Source organism: Macaca mulatta, chromosome 8, assembly GCF_049350105.2.
Source record: "Macaca mulatta isolate MMU2019108-1 chromosome 8, T2T-MMU8v2.0, whole genome shotgun sequence".
NCBI lineage: Eukaryota > Metazoa > Chordata > Mammalia > Primates > Cercopithecidae > Macaca > Macaca mulatta.
In genome coordinates, this window is record NC_133413.1 from 72,296,981 (window position 1) to 72,320,321 (window position 23,341).

At 39.0% G+C, this 23,341-nt stretch overlaps 1 protein-coding gene across 29 annotated transcripts in view; it reads right to left on the reverse strand.

Annotated features, from left to right (window-relative positions):
- ASPH (aspartate beta-hydroxylase) overlaps positions 1–23,341 on the reverse strand; it is a 216,355-nt gene that overhangs the window by 182,983 nt on the left and 10,031 nt on the right. The window lies entirely within an intron of this gene.

Here is a 23,341-nt window from a genome sequence, read left to right on the forward strand (position 1 = left end):
ACTGGTGGAGAGGAAAAAAACAGAAGGAAGGCTGGGAGGTGAGGAGAGGGAAAGAAAGAAATCTTCAGGAGTAAGAGTAATGACCAGGGAAAGATCATCTTGAAAGGGAACTAGGAAAAGATTACACAACCACATCCTGATTTTTTTCAACTTCTCCCCAACCTCATCTCCAAATATTCTCTTCTGGGAAATAAAATCAGCCATTTATTCGCTGATCTAACATTAGCAGTTCACAGACTTCATTAGAGTTCTGATTAGTATACTAAATTAATTTAGCACAAATAGTATCTAGAGCAGGCAGCAACCTTTCTAAGTTGTTTATAAGACTAATTTTTTTCACTCAAATTTAAAGCTTCACAAGCAAATTAAACATTTAAACGCTTTGAATACTAACAGTAATTTCCAGTAGCTCAAGGCAAGAATATATTGCCAATATATTCTTCTGGAAAAAAAATGAAATTCTTGCTAAAAGGATATGCACATTTTTAAAAAATACAACACTAGATCAATTTTTCAAAAGGGGCCATAAAAACCAAATCCATCTGAGTGTGTGTATGTATACACTCAAACATATATATTCAAAGCTAAATGTTACTTAACTAGAATATTAAATTATTAGCAATATTTTATCTATCCTTTTATAATATCAAATAAATGAGGTATTACTCTAATATTATTAACCTTATTACTATTGATATTTACTAGTTCCAAAAAGGAACAAAACACTAAATTATAGAAGGGATTATTTCCTAAGATGCTTTTTTAGGGACAGTTTTCATCAAAAGCAAACAATATACTCTTGATATGTCACTGTGTAAATATGGTGTGCCTAGTCCCAAGGGGAAGATCAGTTTCTGTCCAACGAAGACTATTGAATGCATGGTAAGATAAACCCTTAAGAGGCTGGTACCATAGTCTGCAACCTATGGTACCAACATTTGATGGCACAGGTTTAGGACAGAGTGAAGTAGGTAGGCATTACGGCCAACTAAACAAAATGGTCTCAAGTGCCCTCTGGCCAAGTGTCATTTCCCCCATTATTTTCTTCAGAGATCTGTCCCACTAAACTTAGTGCTTGCTAAATTGTTAAATGATAATGAATCACTTGATGACAGGAGTTAAGGTGACCCACCATTTCATCACCATACAAATTTATTAAGACAAATATTCTGGAAACTTTCTTTCATTATGTTGTTTTGGAGAGAGAATGACAGCAACACGATACCCCCATAGGTGAGACCACTAGAAACCAAACCCCTACACTGATACAGCAGGCAGCTTGGTATGCTTTCGTACTTAGACACCTGGATTTGCTTCAAGGCTTTTCTAGTAAATTTGATTTGGGGGAAGTCATCAAACTTCTAGGCCTGAATTTCCTTGCTTATAAAATAGGTCTTCACACAAACTAGGCATGCAAATATTTGTTGGAGTCATCAGTGAAACAATTTTTTATCGATTCAACCGTGACTAGTGCACAAATAACCTTACCCCCAGTTTAGAGCTCTTTTCATAATCCCATCTGCCCCTGCAACTGCTGGAGCTGCTAGGGTTTCTTCTCCTCTCTTTACTGGCCTGTGCAAGATCAGCTCCACTCCAAATTACAGAATGTCTACGGCTAAATGTGAAACTGTAGGAATCACAGCTATTAAAATGTGGTTATACTTTACCCCTAGGCTTCTTCAACACAGCTCCCATTATTCCTCCTTGACAAATCTTTATCAAGCACTTTCACAAGTCCTCTAGTTAATCTTCTTTTGTCTTTTGTAATAATTGAAGTTATTTTGATAAAAATGTCTTTCCTCCTCAGTTCACAATGACAATGACATACCCGATATTTTAGATACAGAGATCAGGAGAAAACCCTCTGAAATATCATTTAATCTATACAACACTTTTTAAAGAACAAGAAATTCTGAATTCTGAACAACTACCTCCTAAAATGACAATTCATTTTTATGATGGAGAATGTTTACGAAAAGTTTAAAAATAAACTTAATTTGCATATAGTAAATCATGTTTTTAAAACTTCAGCAAACACAACTAAAATGACACTAAGTTAACTATTCCTTGTAACAGCTACTGGTACTAACAGCAACTCCAAGTCTAAGCAAAGACCAAACTTCCAACATGTGTTCTGAGACCATTAGTATCAGCCTAATGCCACTCGGAACCAGGGGAGCCAGGACCCATGTCCACTGAATCGAGGGTTCTACCTCCCTCCAAAAACCTTCCAGGTGAAAATCCATCCACCTTCTCCTGAGTCAGCACTGAGTAATTCCTTCCCCTCACCCTGGATCAGGTATCATTACAGCAATGGTTCTCAAACTCTGAGCACATCAGGGTCAAGCAGGGCTTGTTAAGACATGACACCGACCTCACCCCCAGAGTTTCTGATTTTGTAGGTCTGGAGTAGGACCCTGGAATTGGCATTTCTAAGTCCCAGGTGATCTGATGCTGCTGGTCTAGGGACCACACACAAAGAATACTATACTAGTGGTCCCCAATTCTCAGGGTCTCAAGGAAGCGAAGTAGTTCTTCCTTTTATCAATTTCCAGATCATCATTTCCTTACCCACTAGAAGGGAAAAAAAAAAAAAGAAAAAAGAAAGTGATGACATCAACAACAAAACCCTGCTCCCTGCTCCTCTGTGGTCCATGACATCCAATTATCTGACCCTCCACTGTGCCCATCGCTGTCATCCACCACCTCCAGTGACTTCCCCACTCCCACCCCATACTCAGGGAAGTCTTCTACACCTCGAGTCTAGCCATAACCATGTGATTTCAATGTTTATCCCTGTGGCCAGCTAGACAGGTTCTTTTTGCTTCATTTCTTCATTCCCAGAGACCCTGTTCCCCTCCATTTTACATCTAACACTCATTCTTCCATTCTTACCACAGACCTCATCATAAATGCAACCTAATTCACATTCCTCTTCACATCCTGTTTCTTGTTGGATGGCACAACCATCCATCCTAACAGATTCTGTAACCCTGCTGAGAAAGCTCTGCTTTTTTGGCTCCATCATAATGACGGTATGGTGTCATGAGATAGTGAAAACATGGTTCTTTAAAACAAAAGCAAATTTTTTTTCGTCTACACATAGTACCCAAAGTTAACAGGAGAGAATTAACATTTTCGACCTAACACTAAACAACCAGTATTACCAAATAACAAAATGCAACTCTGCAGACAAAAGTCAAACTTGCTTAGACAGACCCCCCACGGCCGCCACCACCAGGGAAGGCCATCTCCACATGCAAGGGTTTAGGTTCTTTCATGATGCAATGCACAGAATGGGAGCATTCACTCTTTGATCACAACTTCCTATATCTCCACTCTGTTTCCTCAGCATTTTCTTCTTGGATCCTGTAGTTCTCTTATTTCTGCTTCCAGTGTATCCCCTCTTCACCTCCTGCCTTCATATCCATCCGTGGCCATCTTAGACTCCACAGTTGACCATTTATTTACATCACTCCCGCGACTCAGGAGCCTTTCTTGCTCCTCTATCAGTTCACTGAGTGGACTGCCATGACTGCCTCCCTGGGTGAACACAAGTATCCTCTGACACGGAGGCAAGGGCAGCTGGGCTCACGGAATCAAGATCAGGAACTGAACACAGCAGAGCCAGCCTCAGCTGGGCCTCGGTGCTGCCTGCTACCCTCCCACATTCTCTACAAACTCACCTCGCCATTCTTTATGATGACTATGTCAAATTTCTCTGCCCCCAAAGTATCCTACCTCCTCATACTCAAACTGCCATAGCCTCATACTTCACAGAGAAAACAGAACCCTCAGCAGGAAGCTATCCTGAGTGCCCACTGCCCAGCACACAAACCTGCCCCCACCTGCATCCATTCCGACTTCCTCCTCAGCTACCTCGCACTCTGTGCTGACTCTTCACGCCCCTCCTCCCCCAGCCTCACTGCCTTTGCCAGGTCTCCCTCCACTCCGCTGCTAGCCCCCACGTCATCTTGCTCTTCCCATCACAGATGAAATTCTCCACAGAGCCGTTGTTTCTCTGTTTTCATTTTCTAACCTCCCACTCACTCCTTACAACCTGTAGGCTTCCATCTGGCTTCTGCACACGGTTCCAGCATAGTGACTCTAATGTCACATCAATGATTTCCATGTCATTAAACTCAATGGAAAACTTTCAGTCCTCATCTGACTTGACCCTCTCAGCAGAACTCTCCCTCCTTCTTCCACACTCTCTTCCCTTGACTCTCATGATTCCAGAATCTTGTGGCACTCCTAACACCTCTTTAAACTTCCTAGTTTTCATCTCCTTTGCTAGCTCACTCTCATCTAGTTGACTTTTAAGTGTGAAAATTCTGTAATACTTGTTCCTATGCCACCTCTCTAGTTCACTTCAGCTATCACCTACATGACTTACCTTTTTCTCTCATTTGAGCTCCACAACCATGGGTCTAACTCAACTTCCCATTTGAATGACTTACAAAACCCTCAAATTCAGCATATACACAAGAAACCATGGTCCTTCCCCCTTCTGTTCAGTGTCCTAAATCTCAGAAGCACTTCTGTGAAGCCAGTTGCTTAGACAAAAACCCCAGGATTCATCCTTGACTCTTGTCCCAAACACTCAGCTTGCAAAACTAAGAGTGTATCATCTGGCCATTGCAAATGAGTTACAATGAAGCCAAGGTATGGATTCTCCTCAGCACCTGGGTCACCCTTGTCCATTTTCCACAGCATAGTTCTTAAAAGCATTTGCGTGTGCCATGACATTAAAAAGGGAGAAACTCTGTCTTAAGTCCCAACATTCTTTCAACTGTGATCATCAAAATCTAAGTTATCATCATCTCCTAGGTGACTTCAATAACTTAGCATACACTTTTCTACTCCATACAGCAGCCAAAATATTTTTTAAATATGATTAGAACACTAACTGGTTAAAAATCCCTTAATGTCTTAATACTGCTTTCGAAATAAAATACAGCATCTTCCATGTGGCCTACAAGGCTCCATGCGATGGGGCCCCAGCCCGTGGCTCCAGCCTTAGTGTTGTGTCACCCCCCCTAGCTGCCTAGACTCCTGCCCAAAACACCTGACCATGGTCTTTCCTGTCTCGGGCTCTCAGCCCAGACTTTTCCCTCTTCCCATAATTATGTCAAAGCTGCACCAACACATACAACCTCCAAACTCCAGCTATTGCCAGCTCACTCTGCTTACAAACCACCTCCTCAAGGAAGCCTTCCTCACTTCCCTTACTCTCACAGCAGTGTGCACTTCTTTACTGTGTTATTACACAGCTAATTAGACGATTATACAGCAACTGATTTCTTAATCTCTTTCCACCTCTAGAATGTCAGTTTCATGCAACAAGGAACTAAATCTGCCACGTTCATTACTGTATACTTCCCTTGAACCTATCTAGTAGGAGCTCAATAAAATTATCACTTGTGAAATAAGTGGATACATTCCTTCCCAAATCCTTGATATGATATGAGTAATCAAACTTCTGCTAACACTTTAGAAATAAGGGAGCAACTTATTGCTTAGTTGTTTGGGCTGTCAAGTCACTTCAGGTTTCCCCACCTCCATGAATTTAATGATCCTAAAATTAATTCACTAGAGGAAAAGACCTACAAATAGCTAAGAGAGAAATTCAGAAAGCAGCCCAGTGGTTTCTAGACTCTGATTTCAGACTCAAATTGGTCCCTTCACCAAGTTTTCACAATTCTGTCTCAGGTGAATTCCTCCCTATTGATCTTCGATGACTGCCACATGGGCTGTACATGAGTGGGACCAGGTAGGACAGGCTCTGTAGCCTCCTCCACCTGTCCTGACAAACCCCAGATGCTGCTCTCTTGACTGCCCCTATGTAGAAAGGCACCATGGCTGGAAGAATGACCAGGGGCGCATGAGTTTTAGAACTTAGGAAAACAAAATTGAGAAAACTGCTTGCATTTTCACCAGTATTAGTAAACAAAAGTGAAATACCAGCAATATCCATTTATACCAGCCTCCAGGTATTTTTGGAACCTTTACTATCCTTTAGAATACCCAGCTAAGGAGCTACTGCCCTAGCCCACACCTCTGTGCTAATACCGATTTACTGCAGCGGAGAATGTGAATCAAAATGTGGGTCCGCCCGAGCCTGTCATACCAATTTGTGATGGACCCAAACATTATTGATAAGAAAATAAAAACACAATATAAATAGTAGCTAACCTCACAGGCTAGTTCCTCAAGCCAGGCCTAATGAGTCGGTTCTGTAATTTCTCCCTACAGAGCACTCAATAGAGAAGATGGTCTTAGAGATAAAAACAAAACAAAACACTCCCCTGGGCTAGTCAATTGTCCATATGGGTGGGTGATAATTACTAGCATGGTGTTCAAAATGAGACAGTCTCTCACTGGCCTGAGAGAAGCAAAATGTGTAAAGGAAGATGAACTATGTCCACTGAGAAACTCTGAGGTGGTGAAAGAAAAGTTATTACAATGAACAAAAAAGGTTATTTTTTCAAAACTAAGTAACAAAAAAGCTTAGTCCTGCTTTAACTCTTAATTTCAAGGCAATGAGACAAGGACACACTACCAATATGGACAACTACCACTGGTTTACAGCTGTGCCCATGAAGACCCTTTGACTTTAACCTATTTTAACAGCAAAAGATCCATGGCCCTCCTCCCTACCAGTTCCCACTTTCTAGAGCAAAGAATCCAGCATTTAAAATAAAGTGCCCTACAGATGCAAATGGGGAGGGAAGAGAGGGATTACAAAAATTCATTAGCACAGCATACACAGAAGAATCCTGTAAATTATAAAACACGTCCTACAGTTGAGTTAGTAGAAAATCATAGGTCAAAAAAATAGTTGATACAATTATGAATTATAATACATCTTGGAGACAGTATGAGGATATTGGAAAAACTCTATATTTTCTCCTTCTGTACTCTCACCCAATAATCAACACAGAATATTCCTGCAGTCCCTGGTCACTAAAACATGTGGGGATTTCTCCTCACCAGTAAGTAAGCAATCAATTCTGCAACAGATCAATTCTGCAGTAGACACCGGCTGGCTGTCCTCTAATTCAATTCTGACACTATCTACTTAGAGATAGTGTCAGATCCCACAGGTTGAGGGCTCAGTCTCACAAGACTGTCTCTGCTTCTGAGGCCAGTCACACGTAGTAGGTTGTCACCTATACTTCAGATCAACTGGCTATAAATTGGGGTTCCCACCACCCGCTCCTCCAATTTGATTAATGTGCTAAAGGGGTTCACAGAACTCACAGAAACACATTTACTAGTTGATTATAAAGGATATTACAAAGGATGCAGACGAACAGCCAGATGCAAGAGATGCATAGGGCAAGGTATGTGGGAAGAAGTGTCCAGTTTCCATATGTTAAAAGAAAAACTTTAGCCAAATTAAAATTATTTTATTTGATTTTAATTTAGACAGAGTCTCACTCTGTCTCCCAGGCTGGAGTGCAGTAGTGCAATCACAGTTCACTGTAGCCTTGAAATCCTAGCCTTGAATGCAATCCTCCCACCTCAACCTCCTGAGTAGCTGGGACCACAGGCATGCACCACCGTGAGCAGCTAATTTAAAAAAAAAAAAAATGTCTTGTAAAGACAGAGTCTTGCTTTGTTGCCCAGGCTGGTCTTGAACTCCTGGCTTCAAGCAGTCCTCCCACCTCCACTTCCCAAAGTGCTAGGATTACAGGTGTGAGCCATCACCCCTGGCTGACAAATTAAATTTACAGAGTTTAACTGAGCAAAGAACAATTGTTGAGTTGGGCAGGGCCCAGAAGCAGTTCAGAGACTCCAGGGCTGCCACATGGTCAGGTAATACTTATGGACAGAAAACGGAAGGCACAGAAACAGCTGGATTGGCTACATCTCAGCGTTTGCCTTATTTGAATATAGTTTGAACAGTTGTCCACCTGTGATTGACTAAAATTCTGTGACTGATACAAGAGTAGGTTATAGTCTGTTATTCATTTAGTTGGGTTACAATTTACTATATATGGAAAAGCCTTTAGGCTGAACTTGAAATAGGCAAGGAGGCAGCTTTAGGCTAAACTTAACACATGTCATGCCCTCTTTGGGCACACTGCCTCCTCTATTAATCTTTGTCAGCTATCTGGAAGCTCCAGGAACCATCTTTTTAGTTTTTTATGGATACTTCATTACATAGGAATGATTGATTACATCAATGGTCACTAGTGATCAAGTTAACTTTTAATCCCTCTCTCCTCCCCAGAGGTTGGGGGTGGGGCTGAACGTTCCAATCTTCTAATGATGCCTTTGTCTTTCCTGTGACCAGCACCCATCCTGAAGTTATCTAGGGGCTGTCAGCTGCCAGTCAATTATTAGCGAAAGACACTCTCAAGGCTCTGGGAGACCACAAAGGTTTTAGGAGCTGTATGTCAGGAAACAGGAAGACCAAATATATATTTCACAATATCACAGATGGCCAACAAGCTCTTACTAAATAAATTAATAATGAAAGTGAATAACAGTAATAAAAACCAACAGTGGCCATAACTAAAAATTGTATAAACAATTAACTTTACCCAAAGAGAAGTCTGGTCTTTGCCCTTGGTTACTTCAGTGGGGTCTCTAGATCCCAGGAATGTTCTGCCTGATACCAGCGTCTTTGCCGGGCGCTTTGGCCACTGGACAGCGAACCAAGTGGGCGTTGCGACATGCCATTATCAGTTGTGATCTCCAGAGGACCCTGGGGATCCCAAAATTATAGCTGGTGCCTGAAGTGAGGGCAGTCTTGTGAGAACTATTCCTCAGACTGTACAGTTTGCCTAACTCCTTGCAGAAACCATGATCAACTGAATAAACAGGTGATGCACTCACAGCGTCCTTCACTCTAACAGCATGAAGCCTGACTTTTCCTACATATAGATCAGTAAAAATTTCACAACTTTGCCAAAAGCTAAATAACCACACTTCTGTAGAATAGTGAATCTCATATTTCAATCTACTTGGTAAGGTCCAAATATTTATTTATAAATTCCAAAAATCCCTCACCATAAGAAAAATGAGAGAGGGGTACTGCAGGTACTGCAAGGTAAGTTCCTTGTTTCATGGGTTTCAGTAAAATGAAAAATAATGAATAAATGAAGTATATTATCTCATGTCTCTTCTAATTCTAAAAATTCCTTATTCTAATTCACAAAATCTTGACTCTTTAAACTAAATCATGACAGCTGCAATGAGAAAAAAAAAATCAAAAAGTTTCTCTTAACTGTGGGTTTCACTCTATCAACCTTAGAAAATCCTAAGAAAATGTTTTAAAAAGCAGTATTATAAAGGAAGGCACATAGTTTACTTGCGAGACTTTGTGAAAAAAAAATCCCTTTTATAATAAAAACTTTAAAAATTTCGAAGAGAGATATCAAGAGTTCTCTGCAGGAGAATGCCTGTCAGAGACCAAGGGTGCCTGCAGGGAGATTGACTTCTCATTCCCCAGTGGATGTCCACTCAAGCAACGGACTCCGTGGCCCACCCTATGCCTAGTTGAACAGCAGAGAGAACTGGGAAATTATGGCTACAGAGAAAGGTGACAGCTACAAGGGAGCCCAAGCTCCAGGCAAATTGTCAGCTTCCCACAAATCCAAGAGGGCAGCAGGGAAGTACCAGGGTTTGTACCATTTTGCCCGCACCTCACTCAAAAGGGCTGACTGCCACACAAGGGGCTCCCAAGAGCAAGAGGTGAGATGAGGTATTCTGCCCGGAGTGGAGGCCCAGGAGATTGAGGGTAGATCAAGTCATGTGGCACAGGGAGGGTCCACACTGGGCCTTTCAAAGAACTCACATGGGCAGTGTTTGAGCACCTGTCATTGGCGAATAACCATGCCAGTCAATCTCATCAACTTAGAGAGGAGACTGAGAAGGGACTCACCCCCTCTTCCTCCCCAGCACAGCCCCAAAGGCAAACCTTCCCCTCCTGCCCTGCTGCAAAGGGGAGACAAGAACATCTGCACCAAAAATGACATCAGCTCTAATCCAGACAGACTTTTAAAAAGAGTGACTGAGATGTTAAGGTCTGTCCCTGAGATGGTCAGGAGCCTCTGCTACCAAGAGCAAATAGATTAATCTATCCTAACTGTGCACAATGACTGGAGAAAAATGAAGCTGCTTCCTGTTACTATCCAGTCAGATAAAGACGCCTCAATAAAATGGCTAAAAAATGTGCTTCCATATGTTGGGCTCAATCACAGGAAATTATCAGTTTCTGACCCACAAAAATGGCTATTTCACAGGAAACAAACAAACAACATAAGAATTTCCCCAATGTTTTACTATGAAAATTTCCAAAACACAACAAAGCTGAAAGGATTGTTATTACTTAGATTCTGCTACAATATTAGCATGGTATTATATGTTTGTAGCATACCTATTCATCCCTTTACTTCTATCATCACCTTATTTGTACAATGCATTGCCAAGTAAACTGTAGACATCAGCACACATCTCCTAAATACTTCGGCATGAGTATCACAAACTACAGTTACACATTTCTTCATAGTTATTTAATGTGAAATTTACACAAAATGAAATGCATAAATTTTAAGTAAACATTCCCTGAGATTTAACAAGTGTATACAACATGTAACCCGGAGCCCTATCAAGATCTAGAACATTAATATTTCTGCTTAAATTCCCTCATTGCCATTTCCATTGCACCCCATCCCCAGCCTCAGAGGTGGTTCCACAGTTCCTGTTCATGAAATTTCATAAACATGGCAGCACAAGCTTGTGTGTGCCAGGCTCCTCTCCCTCAGCTTTATGTTCCTGAGAGTTTTGTATGTTATCTGTAGTGGCAGCTCATTTCTTTTTATGGCTGGGTAGTATTACATTGGATGGACATATGAGTATATATAAATGACTATGTATGTGATATACAGAGCATAGCAGAGGGTATCCAATCTCCTACTGGTAGAAACCTAGGCATTTCCCATTTTGACCTATTATGAATAAAGCTGCTAGACATATTCTTTTACAAGACATCTATGAACACATCTTGTATTTCTCTTAGATAAATATGTAAAAGTGGAAATATCTCTCTTAGATATTCTCTTAGATAAATATGTAAAAGTGGAAATACGTAAAAGTGGAAGATAAATATGTAAAAACCACAGGGCGTATATACATTTAGTATTAAACAGAAGTCCCAAAATTGTTCAACATTTTAAGTATTCACCAAGAAATTGAGTTCTCTTGCTCCACAGGCTTACCAACATTTGGTGTTGTCTGTCTTTTTAATTTAACCATTCTGGTGAGGGTGCAGAGGTATCTCCATGTGGTTTTAACTTGTATTCCCTTGAGAACCAATGATGTTGAGCGTTTTTCATATGCTTCTTGGCCATTTATTTCTTTTGTGAACTATTTGTTCAAATCTTTTGCACATTTGCCTATTTTTAAAAGCTGAATTATAGGAGTTATTTGTATTTCCTGGACACCTGTCCCTTAACAGATGTATGTATTATAAAATTTTCTCCCAGTCTGTGGCTTTCCTGCTTATATTCTTAATAGCATCTACTGATGGGTGAAAGTCTTTAATTTTAATGATGCCTCAGGGGTGTGTGTGTGTGTGTGTGTCTGTTTATACATATGCATAGCTTCACACTCTGAAACATGACATCTATTTCAGGACTTACCCTATACGATCACTGAATCTGCGACATTCAATCATTGACAGAAGTCCTGTTATTGGCTTAAACTTTGTGCCAGAGTAAAGGCAGTTTCAAAAACAAGGCCATATGCCAACTAACTGTCTATTAGTGGTGAATATCAGAGAGTAAAGCAAGGGAATTTTGATAATTTTGAGAAATACTTTAATTAGCTATGATGAGGCACAAAAAAGTTCTAAGTTAGTCACTAAAATTCAACTATTTTATGAATCCTTTAACTTCTGTCAACAACAAATTTTTTTGTTTTTATACTTAATTTGATACTTAAAAAAATGTATACTTAGTTTTATACTTAATTTTGTAGGTGTTTTGTGTTCTATTTTTATACTTCCCTGATGTTTTAATTTGACACATACATATAACAAAAAGATTAGTATAATGAAGCCCTTGTGTACCTTACACCTGAGCTGACCAATTATTAACATTTGGCTACATTTGCTTTCTTTACATGTATGCAAGACTGTGTGTGTGTGTGTGTGTGTATTTTTTTTTTTTTGTTCCTCTCTCCTTCAGAAATAAAAATTATTTCCTCATCTAACATTCTTATACACTAGAATCTATGTGGAAAATTCTGTGGGCTAAGAATTAGCCCACGATTTTAGGTAAGTTCCTTGCTTCACGGGCCTCAATAAAATGGAAAATAATGAATAAATGAAGTATATTATCTCATGTCTCTTCTAATTCTAAAAATTCATTATTCTAATTCACAAAATCTCAACTCTTTAAATTAAATCACCAGACAGTTGCAATGAGAAAGAAAAAAAATCAAAAAGTTTCTCTTAACTGTTTCACTCTATCAACCTTAGAAAATCCTAAGAAAAATTTTTAAAAAGCAGTATAATAGAGGAAGGCACATAGTTTACTCGTGAGACTTTATGAAAAAAAATCCATTTTATAATAAAAACTTAAAAACTTTCTAAGAAATATCAAGAGTTCAAGAATGGATGAGGGATCAGTTTAAAGAACATTATTTGAAAAAAATCAGGAAAATTTGTATATGGACTTTATATTAGGTAATAGTGTTATACAGGACCATATCTGTGTTCTTAGAGAAAACAAACTGAAGAACTTACAATAAAGCATCTTGATTTAACTTTGAAATAGTCCGCCAGCAAAAAAATAAAAAAAATAAAACATAAGGTGCATAAATGTGTCCAGAGACACAGAGAATGCAAACATATCCAAATGTTAACAGGTGGTAAATCTAAATGATGAACAGATGTACTCACTGTACTTCACAACTGTCTTGAAGAGTTTATTTTTTCAAATTAAAAAGTTGGGGGAAAAAAAATTTCCAGGCCTAAAAAAATCAGAATCTCCACAGTTAAGGACTAAGAATCTGAAATGTTAAAAGCTTCTCAGGTTCACTCATGAATGAATTCTGGATAAGTAAAAAAGAAAACAATAACAACAACAACAAAACAACAACAAGCTTCAGGTTTTAGGGACGGCTCTGGAGATAACTAGAGAAACCTGAATTCAGATTACACCTCGATGATAATATGGCATCGGTGCTAAATTTCCTGGGTTTGAGAATACCCTTGTGGTTCTGTGGGAATGTATTTGCTCTCGGGAGAAACATGACTAAGGAGTGAGATGAGTTATGCTGTCAGGATGACTGCAGCTTACTTTCACAGAGAATAAACCAGGAAAGCCAAAAAGACAGATAGAGGCAAAGCCAGTGAATAGTAGAAGAGACTCATGAACTAATCTTTTTGCTGTTACATAGGCTTAAAAGGTTCAAAACAAACAGTTGAAGAAATATAAATAAATAAATAACTCGGTTTTAAAAAAGATAAGAGAAGTCAAGGGTCAGTCTCTTAAACTAGGCCTGAAATTACACCATTCAGTCTCAAACAATAAAAACCAAAGGGAACATTTACTCCACTTGATGTCTCGTATACACAAGTTCTGCTATCTGTGTCAGGCACTCTTGATACAAGTAACTCTATCTTAGAAAAAGATACCGTCTTACATTTTAAAAGGCATCTTGCCAACAGGGACCAGATGTTTTGTCTAATCGATAAAGACTGTATCCAACAAGATAAGGGTATAACCCAGCACACTCTTCCACCATCAGTCCTCACCAGAGGACTCTGGGGCCATAAAAACAGTACAAGTTCAGCAGCTCAAAACAGCCGTGTTCAGAGATATCATCTTGCCGTTGCCTGTGACAAGCACCGGGCCTCTGCCACTGAAGGCTCTGTCCACGGCAGAGACTCTTCCTTGCAAGACCTACAAACCACCTGGTCCAGACTGGGCTATGTTTCTGTCCGGGTTGCTCTCCCCAGACTGGTTTGTTAACTCTTTCTTATTCCCTTTCTTTCCATGTTAAATGTTACTTTGTTGTGGGGTGTTTAATCCGGAACATTTACATACTGATTAAGTATACTATTGTGTACAGTTTGCAATACTGACTGTCCTGTTGAGTAGCATGAGTTTAGGTGCCTGTGGCTCTGACTACCAAGTGAACTGGAAATACTAAGGAGAACTGCCTCTTTCAGAACCCCACGTGGCTCGTCGCTTTTGTGATTGAAATAAAAGTCTGACATCACGGAAAGACACAAACACGCACAGGCCTGGTTATCTCTGAACCTGCGCTGCTCAAGATAACATCTCTAACTGCTTGGTGCACATTCCCAACTGGATTCCCCAAGTTTCACGTCAAATTCCAATGGGAGAATACATCTAACTCTTCTGCCACGCAGAAACCTTTAGACCAGAGGTCCCCAACCCCTAGGCCATGGAATGACTCCAGAATGACTCCGGACCTTGGCCTGTGAGGAACTGGCTGCACAGCAGGAGGCGAGCAGCGGGCAAGCATTGCCCCCTGAGCTCTGCCTCCTATCAGCTCAGTGGGGGCATTAGATTCTCACAGGAGCACAAACCCTACCGTGAACTGCACAGGCGAGGGATATCTAGGTTGCATGCTCCTTGTGAGAATCTAATGGCTGATGACCTGAGGTGGAACAGTTTCATCCCAAAACCATCTGCCCCTTCCCCACTTCCCGCCTCATCCATGGAAAAACTGTCTTCCATGAAACTGGTCCCTGGTGCCAAGAAGGTCTGGGACCGCTGCTTGAGACACTTGGGGATAGCGATGCCCCTGAGGAGGACTCCCCTCCGGGCCAGCCATGGAGAGGGTTTTCACTCCTCCCTCACAGTGGGCTAACACACCCTTACCCAGGGGCCTGTCAGGAGGAGGCTCCTCTGTCAACCTCTATCACTGTCCCTTCTAACCCGCAACCCCCCGACTCAAGCCACGTTCCAGATGCAGTGCGACCATCACAGAGTCGGATGTGCACCCCTCACTCTGGTAATAACACTAACTACCAAAGAGGCTTTTCTGGTCGGCCACATCATGCAGGCAATTCCCTCTGAGACTGCAGGCATTTAAAAACAACAACAACAACAATCTCGGCCTTTTAATAAACCATTAAAAAATACCTACTTCTTCTAACTTCTTTCAGCTTATTCTCTATAGTGAATTTGCTTTGCAAAAACTGAATTAACCCTTTCAAGTTCACTTTCAGTGTCAGTCATCCTGTTGCACAGCATTTTTACTTCTGGTTACAATTTCCCTCATAGCTTTGTGCCAAACAATAGCTAATAAGCATTAATTGGAAAGGCTTCTCTTGCGGTTAACATCAACCCATTAAATAGCGTTCTTTGGGTACAGTTCTGCAGTCAGCAGGTTCAAACTGTACCTGGCCAATGTTTACCATCTCAGGCACAGGGAGATTTTCAGAGATGGTGTTAAATGCCTTGGTGAAGTTAGGAAAAATTACAAGATTGTATTCTGACCAATCAGTCTACAAAGCTTACAGGAATGCTTAATCTTTTTTAAAGCAACCTCCATGGTAAACCTGTTGTGTTTCCAAGTGTTCACAGTTTTCTTTTTTGAGCACTTAAGAATCATTTTTAATTTTAGAATTTGCCTAGGATCGCCATGAAACATTCATTTATACTTGCTCTGAATCTATTTTTCTTTCCTTTAATAAAAATGGGACATTTGCCCCGTGAGTGTCTTCGCCACCTCTTCTAATTTTCATAATTCCCCAAAGGTTAACACAAAAAGCTTTGGTTGGGGTTGTAATTTTGAGACTTCTGACAAGCCTCAGCCCCTTCCTTCATCTTAGTCTTGTTTTCCCTCCTCCTTCATCATGCACACCTCATTCATTCAACAATTCGACACATATTTACTCTGCAGCCCATCCTACTGTGAGTTTCCAGAGGCCAGCATGAGATTTTACTCCTGTGTCCTCTTCCTACTGAGCAGAGCTCATTAATCTCACTGGACAGTTTACAACTTATCCCCACAAAAATCTAAAATATAAACATAAGTTATTTTTGTTCTGTATCAATGAAAAAGTAAATCTAACCTACACAGAGTATTTTTAAAAGAAAACCACAGAACAGCAGAAGAAAGGTCACTCTGGGAATAGAAATGGCCAAGGCAGGTGCAGCTGGCACTGTCAGCTTCATCCCTGACTTCGCCGCCTGTCTGTGCCTCTCCTCCCATCCACACCCCAATTCAGAACCAAAGTGATGGCCAATGTCACTACCAATATCACAGCTGACCCCTTCACCGTACTCTCTATGACTCATGCTCTAAACCCATTCCACATTCCTCTTTCAGCTCCAACTTCATCAAATACACCCTCACTCTCTCCAGGCTGGGGTTACCCAGAATAAAAATCAACAAGAACCCCACTATATGTGCTGGAAGGCATCAAACACTGTTTCAAACACTGGTCTCTTAGCTGTGTTCTGGAATAACCCAGTCTGAGGCTTGAGGTTGACAGGAGTAGGGCCCCAAAAAGATATGGTGAGCTACAAAGGCTGGTCTTCAAGTTCCATGCAAGTTATAGGTAAGCTACGTTCAGGCAGAAGCAGGGTATGTTGTGCAGGTGCTGTCCCGACCAGGCCATGAGTGTCTCTCCCATAGCAATGGTTAAATAGTTTTAATACATTTCTGGATAAAAGTATTGCTTTAAATAGAACATTTCTGGCCAAAATAAAATTCAGATCAGCAAAACAAGGTTCTTTCAGCCCTGTGGGCTAACGTGGATTTTAAGACACAAAAATCTCAGAATGGTAAATTTTAAATGGCTTTAATGGTTTTCTCCAAGCACTCAGATATTCAACCATTCAACAAATACTCTTTAAATGCCTACTTTGTGCTACAGCAATGAACAAGGGAGGCCATTTAGCTTACAGTCCAGTGGAAGAGAAAAATTAAAAGGCAACTAAAATTCCCTTTGGTAAGTATTACATCAGGATAAAGGATACATGGGACAATAGACATGCAAATAGTCATTTGGGGAGAACCATAATCTTGGAATTTTAAAGATACAACATTCTAAAGTATAAATCAGTTCCAAACTTTTTTTTTTTTTTAACAAACATTAGTCTTGCACAACTCGCAGTTTTTATTTTTTAATCAAAATTGACAAATTATAAACTCATGTCAAGGAGGAAATTGTCAAAATTCTTACAAAAGAATTTTAAACCCCAAAACAAACAAAAAAATGGAAGAAATTACTCCATATTTCAGCATTCACATAAATAATTTTAAGTCTATCCTTGAGTCATGTTTAAAAATAAAGTGAGGGGAAAGTTGAAATTCTGCAAAATAAGCAGCATTTTCTAATTTTGCAAAAATGCAGAACAAACTGCCCAAACTGCCTCCCAATGACAATGAACTACGATGACAAAGCACTGGTAATGGCTCTCATGGCTGCAAAACAGCTTCCTATTGGTAGGATTCCAAAAGCTTACCGTGTGGAAACTACTTGCATGGTGCCTAAACAGGACCTGTTACGTAATGAACTTGACCCACTAAAATAATTGTCTACCACAACAAAGTATACACATTCTTATCACTTGGCTGTTTCCTTAGTTCCAACTCACATAAACATCAACAGGATATTTTTATTTGTGCTCTTGCCCATAATATAAACCTAAAAAAATCTACCCACGTCAAACATAATTTTTGAGTACTTATACATTCAAGGCAGTGTAGAGGACACAAAAACAGTTACTCCTACCCCAACGTCCTTTTGGTCTAGTAGGAAGAAATATGAACTTATTTGTATTTGTCAATTCTAACATTTATTGAGTATCATTTGATGGACTGAGTACCTACTGTGATAATCATTACTCATAAACTATTAAATGCTGAGTATCTACTATGTCCAGGGAGCCATTTAGGCATTAAAGATATACATATACCTCATCTATATCAAACATTAGCAGTAACTCTCTCAGCCCCAGCAATTCCTCTAAACCAGGGAAGCAAACTATAGCATATGTGTCATGTTTTTTATATGGATCAGGAGCTAAGAATGGTTTCACTTTTTAAAAACAGTTGAGAAAAAATCAAAGAAGAAAATTTCATGAGAAAATTCTATGAAATTCAAATTTCAGTGGCCTTAAATACAGTTTTATTGGAAAATGGTCCTACTCATCTGCTTGTTATGGTTTTCATGCTACAACAGCCAAGTTTAGAAGCTGCAACAAAGATTGGCCAACAATGTCAACCCTTGAGTAGTTGCAACAGTGACTATATGCACAGCAGTGCCAACCCTTGGTTCAAACCATCATGATAATCTCTCCACAGTCTGGATCATACCGGCAGGCATAAGCTCATACAAAGAAGCAGCAAGGAGTCTGCTCTCAGCAAAAGAGAAAAAGAGGCCATTTTCCTTCTGCTGAATGTGAACAAGGAAGTATGCAATCCCAGCTGCCACTGGCTGCCATCTAGAACCCACAGGGGAACCAGCCTTGGGATGACACCTTTGCTGAGAATAAGGGTGAGAAGCTGGAGGAATATGAGTCCTTGAAGACATTTTGAGCCACAGATCATACCACAACTGGAACCAGCCCTACGTTTAGTCTTCTTTTTAAATGAAATAAATTTCCTAATTATTTATGTGAGTTTGAGTCTGATATATATCAGTAACATAGATGGTCCCCTGACAATCAAGCAGGAATGAAAGACAACAGATCTTTACAGTATAAAACAAAGTATATGTTTTGTTCATGGTAATGTCACTATCACCACATTCAATAACTGTATTTACCAGTCACTTTACAGTGAATCCTCGTAACTATGATGTAAGTACCATCACCTTCATTTTAAAGACAGAGAAAAATACAAAGGAGCTTAGGTTTGATGACTTACTTAAGGTCAAAATCTGGTAAGCGTCAGAGCTAGTACTTGGGTCTCGTTCAGTCTGATGCTACTTTGTTGTCTAATATCATGATTTGCTCACATTTTCATCTGTTGAAGGAATCATATGATTACAATGGTACAGGGTCAGGGAGGGGAGGAGAGGTTACCGAACGCAATCTATGGGAGAAGAAGGGAGAATAGGGAAAAAATAATGAGGGAACTAAATCTGGAAGGAAATATAGGAGTCAGACAGGGAAAGGCAAGGTGGTGAGCTGTCCTAGAAGAAGAAATAGCAATGTGCAGATACTGAGGCTACAGAGTGATTTAATATGTCTGGAGCATTAATATAAAGAAGAGGAGGCAGAGAGTGTAAGAGAGGATCATGAAGAGCCTCCTCTATGCTTAGGCATCTGAACTACATCTTGAGTACTCTGAGGACATTACTTGAGGTTTTCAAATAAGGAAGTGGACAGGATCTAATTTCCACTTTATAAAGATGACTGTGACAGAAGGATGAAATAAAACCAGTTATGAGTAATTTAAGTAACAACTAATGAGAATCTAAAATATTCAACTAAAGTAACCTTAGAGTCAGAATTGGGACCTAAACTCCAGCTTCAATTTTTAATACCTCCATGATCTTTGACAAATTAACCTACTAGTTCTTCATCACCAAAAAAAAAAAAAAAAAAAAAAAAAAAAGAATTTAGATAATTAGTGTGAGAATAAAATGCTAAAACAGAAAGAAATATACAATGTGTGATGTATAGCTAGCACTCAGTGGTAGCTATGTTTTTTTCTCTATCTTTACTGTTATTCAGTCTGTAGCTCAGCAGTGCTACAGAATTGGGAGTCATCAGTAGATTGTAGTTAAAGTTATGAAGAGCATGCAGCATGGGATTAGAAGACGCCCAAGCAAAAATCCTGGGAAGACTATCCTTTAAGGAGTAGATAAAGGAAAGGAACAAGAAGAGTTCAGTGGATTTACTACTAAGGTAGTGTCTGCTGACTTTGGACCAAAACATCTGAAGGGAAGAAGAGAAAAAAAGGGACCCACACTACTCAGTTGTAATATCTGGCTGGGTAGACTAGTCAGAGTAAAAGGAGGTTTTTGTGGATTTTGTTGTGTTTTTCTTTACATGAGAAAGCCAAAGCAAGAGGTGCATACTGTAGGAAGGAACGGAGAAGGAGAATTCTCAGAAGTTAAGTAATGGCTCAAGATGTATGAGAAAATGGTGTCCCAGTCCACTGGGGGTTCCTCTGAGAGGCCCAGCATTCCTGCCCCAGTCTTCGCCTTTCCCTTAGGTGGGTGGGGACCCAAAGGTCCCTAATAGCTGTGACTGCCAAGATGAATAAGTTCTAACTGTGATGCTGGCTTATCTCCACTCAGCCACCACCCTTCTGGGTCTCCTCTTTAGTGTAAAGAAAGAAAAGAGGCTTTACCAAACTATAAGATGTATCCCCAAAACTCAGTTGTTGGACACTTTTGTATCCAAATTGGAGCAATCCCTCTCCAAGATTCCCAACTGCACTGGCTTCAGATCCTGTCTACCCACCAGGGGGCTGTAACCAGCCTCATCTCAGTAGGCCCCCACTGTCACGCAACTCAAAGGTCAATCCCTACCTACCATGTAACAAATGAGGGAGCTCTTAAAGAATGTTCTCTGGTTTCTCTGCAAAATGGCAGGGATCCTTCTGCCACAATTGAAAAATAAATAGTAAGATATTGGCTGAAGTTGGTGAAGATGTGAAATAGCTGGTGTTGAAAATATGAATCAGCATAAACTAAAAGCACACTAAGACCACAAGGCATTGGTGAAGGACCAGCTGAGCAGGAAGATCTTGAACATATGTAGTTTCTTTCAAGTTTACACCAAATCAGTAAAAGTACTTAAGCTAGTGAACTGTGTTCTTACTTAATGTTACTCTACCCTACTCAGTCATCTTAAAAGTCTCACTGATAACAATACCTTCTAAAAATCAGCTTGGGTACTTATTAACACAAATAGTGCACTACTTCTAGAAAAAAACAATAAAATAGATACAAGGGGCTTAAGAGTCTTCCACCTTCACATACATTAATTTCACTTTAAAAATGTTCTACCTCTATAATGTCACAAAGCAAATATGTGATTGAAACACTGGGCTATGTTTGGATACATGCCAGGCTCCCTAGGCCTTCAGGAATATTTACTGATTACAACTAAACAGATTGACCAGCTAGAAACCACCAAATAGTTAAATAAATCTTAAGATTCAAGAAACTAAGCATTATATTTTAGTCATGAAGAAAGTTCAATTTTTAACAAACCAATGTACCTATTGCTAGTTATTACCATTTAAGGAGGAAGATGAGCATCATATCAAGTCAATTAAAACAAATTACCAGTATTAAATGGCTTACATTCTCACAGATATTAGAATATCCCATGTATTTTATAAAGAAACAATTTTTACTTTAATAAACTCAGCAAAACATTCTTAGTATCTAAAAACAGCTACAATTTAAAGAAACTTAGCATTTAGTAATTTTAAATGGAATTTTATTACAAGGTAATAATAGATGTACAATAGCTATATTCTGTTTACAAGAAGCACAGCTAAAATCATACACAACTTTTTGCCAGTAAGTTTGAAACTTCAAAGACAGAAAACGTTTTAGAAAAATGTAACTTACTCAAATGTACCTACCAACAGAAAATATAACATATCTAACCTGACTGAAGAAGAAACAGAAATTTTAAATCGTACTGAAAACATTTAAAAAGCAAAGCAGTTTCCCCTCATGTCTACCCACACCTCACCCAGTGTGGGGGTGAAATGACAAAAAGGTTCGAATGAGTTTTACCAAATAACTATTTCTATACAAACTATGTCAAAGAACAGCAATAGAAGAAATCTTCCTAAATTCATTTATACAGCTAGAATATAACCTTGATAACAAAACCAGGAAAGAAAATGTTGGGTCAGTTTTACTCATGGATCTATGAACTAATTCAATAATACTGAAAATATATAAAACCACCACACTGGATTCTTCCCAGAAATGTAAGGATGGTTTTAAATTAGAGCATCTATTGTTATAATTTACCACCTAAAATATGAAAGGAGAAAAACCAAATATATAGTATCAATAGGTGCAGAGAAAACATTCAGTACTAATCATAATTCCTAAGGAAGTAAGGAGAGAAGGAAAAGCACGGGGAAGGGAGGGGAGGAGAGGAAAAAAGGAAGGAAATTACAGACCCACATCTAACATAAACACAGACACAAAATTGTTGACAAAATATTAGCAAATAAAGCAATATATAAAAAGGACAATTCAAATCAACCAAGTGGGACTTTGAGTGAGAAAAAGTATTTGACAAAATTCTCAACCTAGAAATACAAATTCCCCCAGTTCAATGAAAAGCATCTACAAAACACCCTGAGTTAATATTTTACTTACCTAATGGTAAAATACCAAATACTTTGCTACTAAAATCAGGAACAAAGCCCGAATGTCTATTCTCATCACTGGTATTCAACATGATACTGGAAATCCTAATTAGTGCAGTAAGGCAAGAAAAGACTGGAAAAGAAGACAGACTGTCTCTATTAAAGGGCATCATGATATTTACATAGAAAATCCCAAAGAATCTATTTTCTTAAAAAAAAAAAAAACTACTAGAATAAATGAATTTAGCAAAGCTACAGGATATAAGGTGCGTGTATCAGTTCTATGTCTATATACTAGCAGTAAATAATGGGAAAATGAAATTTTAAAAATACCATTTCTAATAGCATCAAAAAATACAAAATATTTAGAAAAATGTTTAACAAAAAAAGTGTAAAAAGATCTCCATAGCAAAATCTACAGAAAAAGGCAGAAGGAAACTAAAAACCTAACAAATTAAGAAATATACCACTATCATAAATTAGAATGTTCAATATCAGTGTGATTAATGCTCCCAAAGTTGGTCTACGGAGTCAATGCAATTCTAATCATAAACCCTAGCATGTTTTATTCTGTGGAAATTGACAAGCTGATTCTAAAATGTATATAGATATATAAAGTATCCATAGTATTTAGAGCTACTTTAAAAGAAGCAATAAAGTAGGAGGATTTACACTACCTAATTTTAATACTTACTTTATAGCTAGAGTAATCAAGATTCTGTAATAAAGGCCTAAGGACAAATAGATAACAAAAAACAGAAGGGCTCAGGAACAGATTTATACTTACACTGTCATTTGCTTTTTGACAAAGGCTCCAAAAGGAATCTAATAACGAAAGCAAAGTCTTTTCAATACATGGTGCTAGAACTGAAATTCCATATAGAAAAATGTAAATGTAATTCAACATTAATGTGAAAACATTCATAGACAAACATAAAAAGTAAAACTATCAAACTTCTAGAAGAAAACAAAAGAGGATAGCTTTGAGACTTGAGAACGTGCAGTTTCTTAGAACACAGAAAGCAAAAACAGAAAAAAA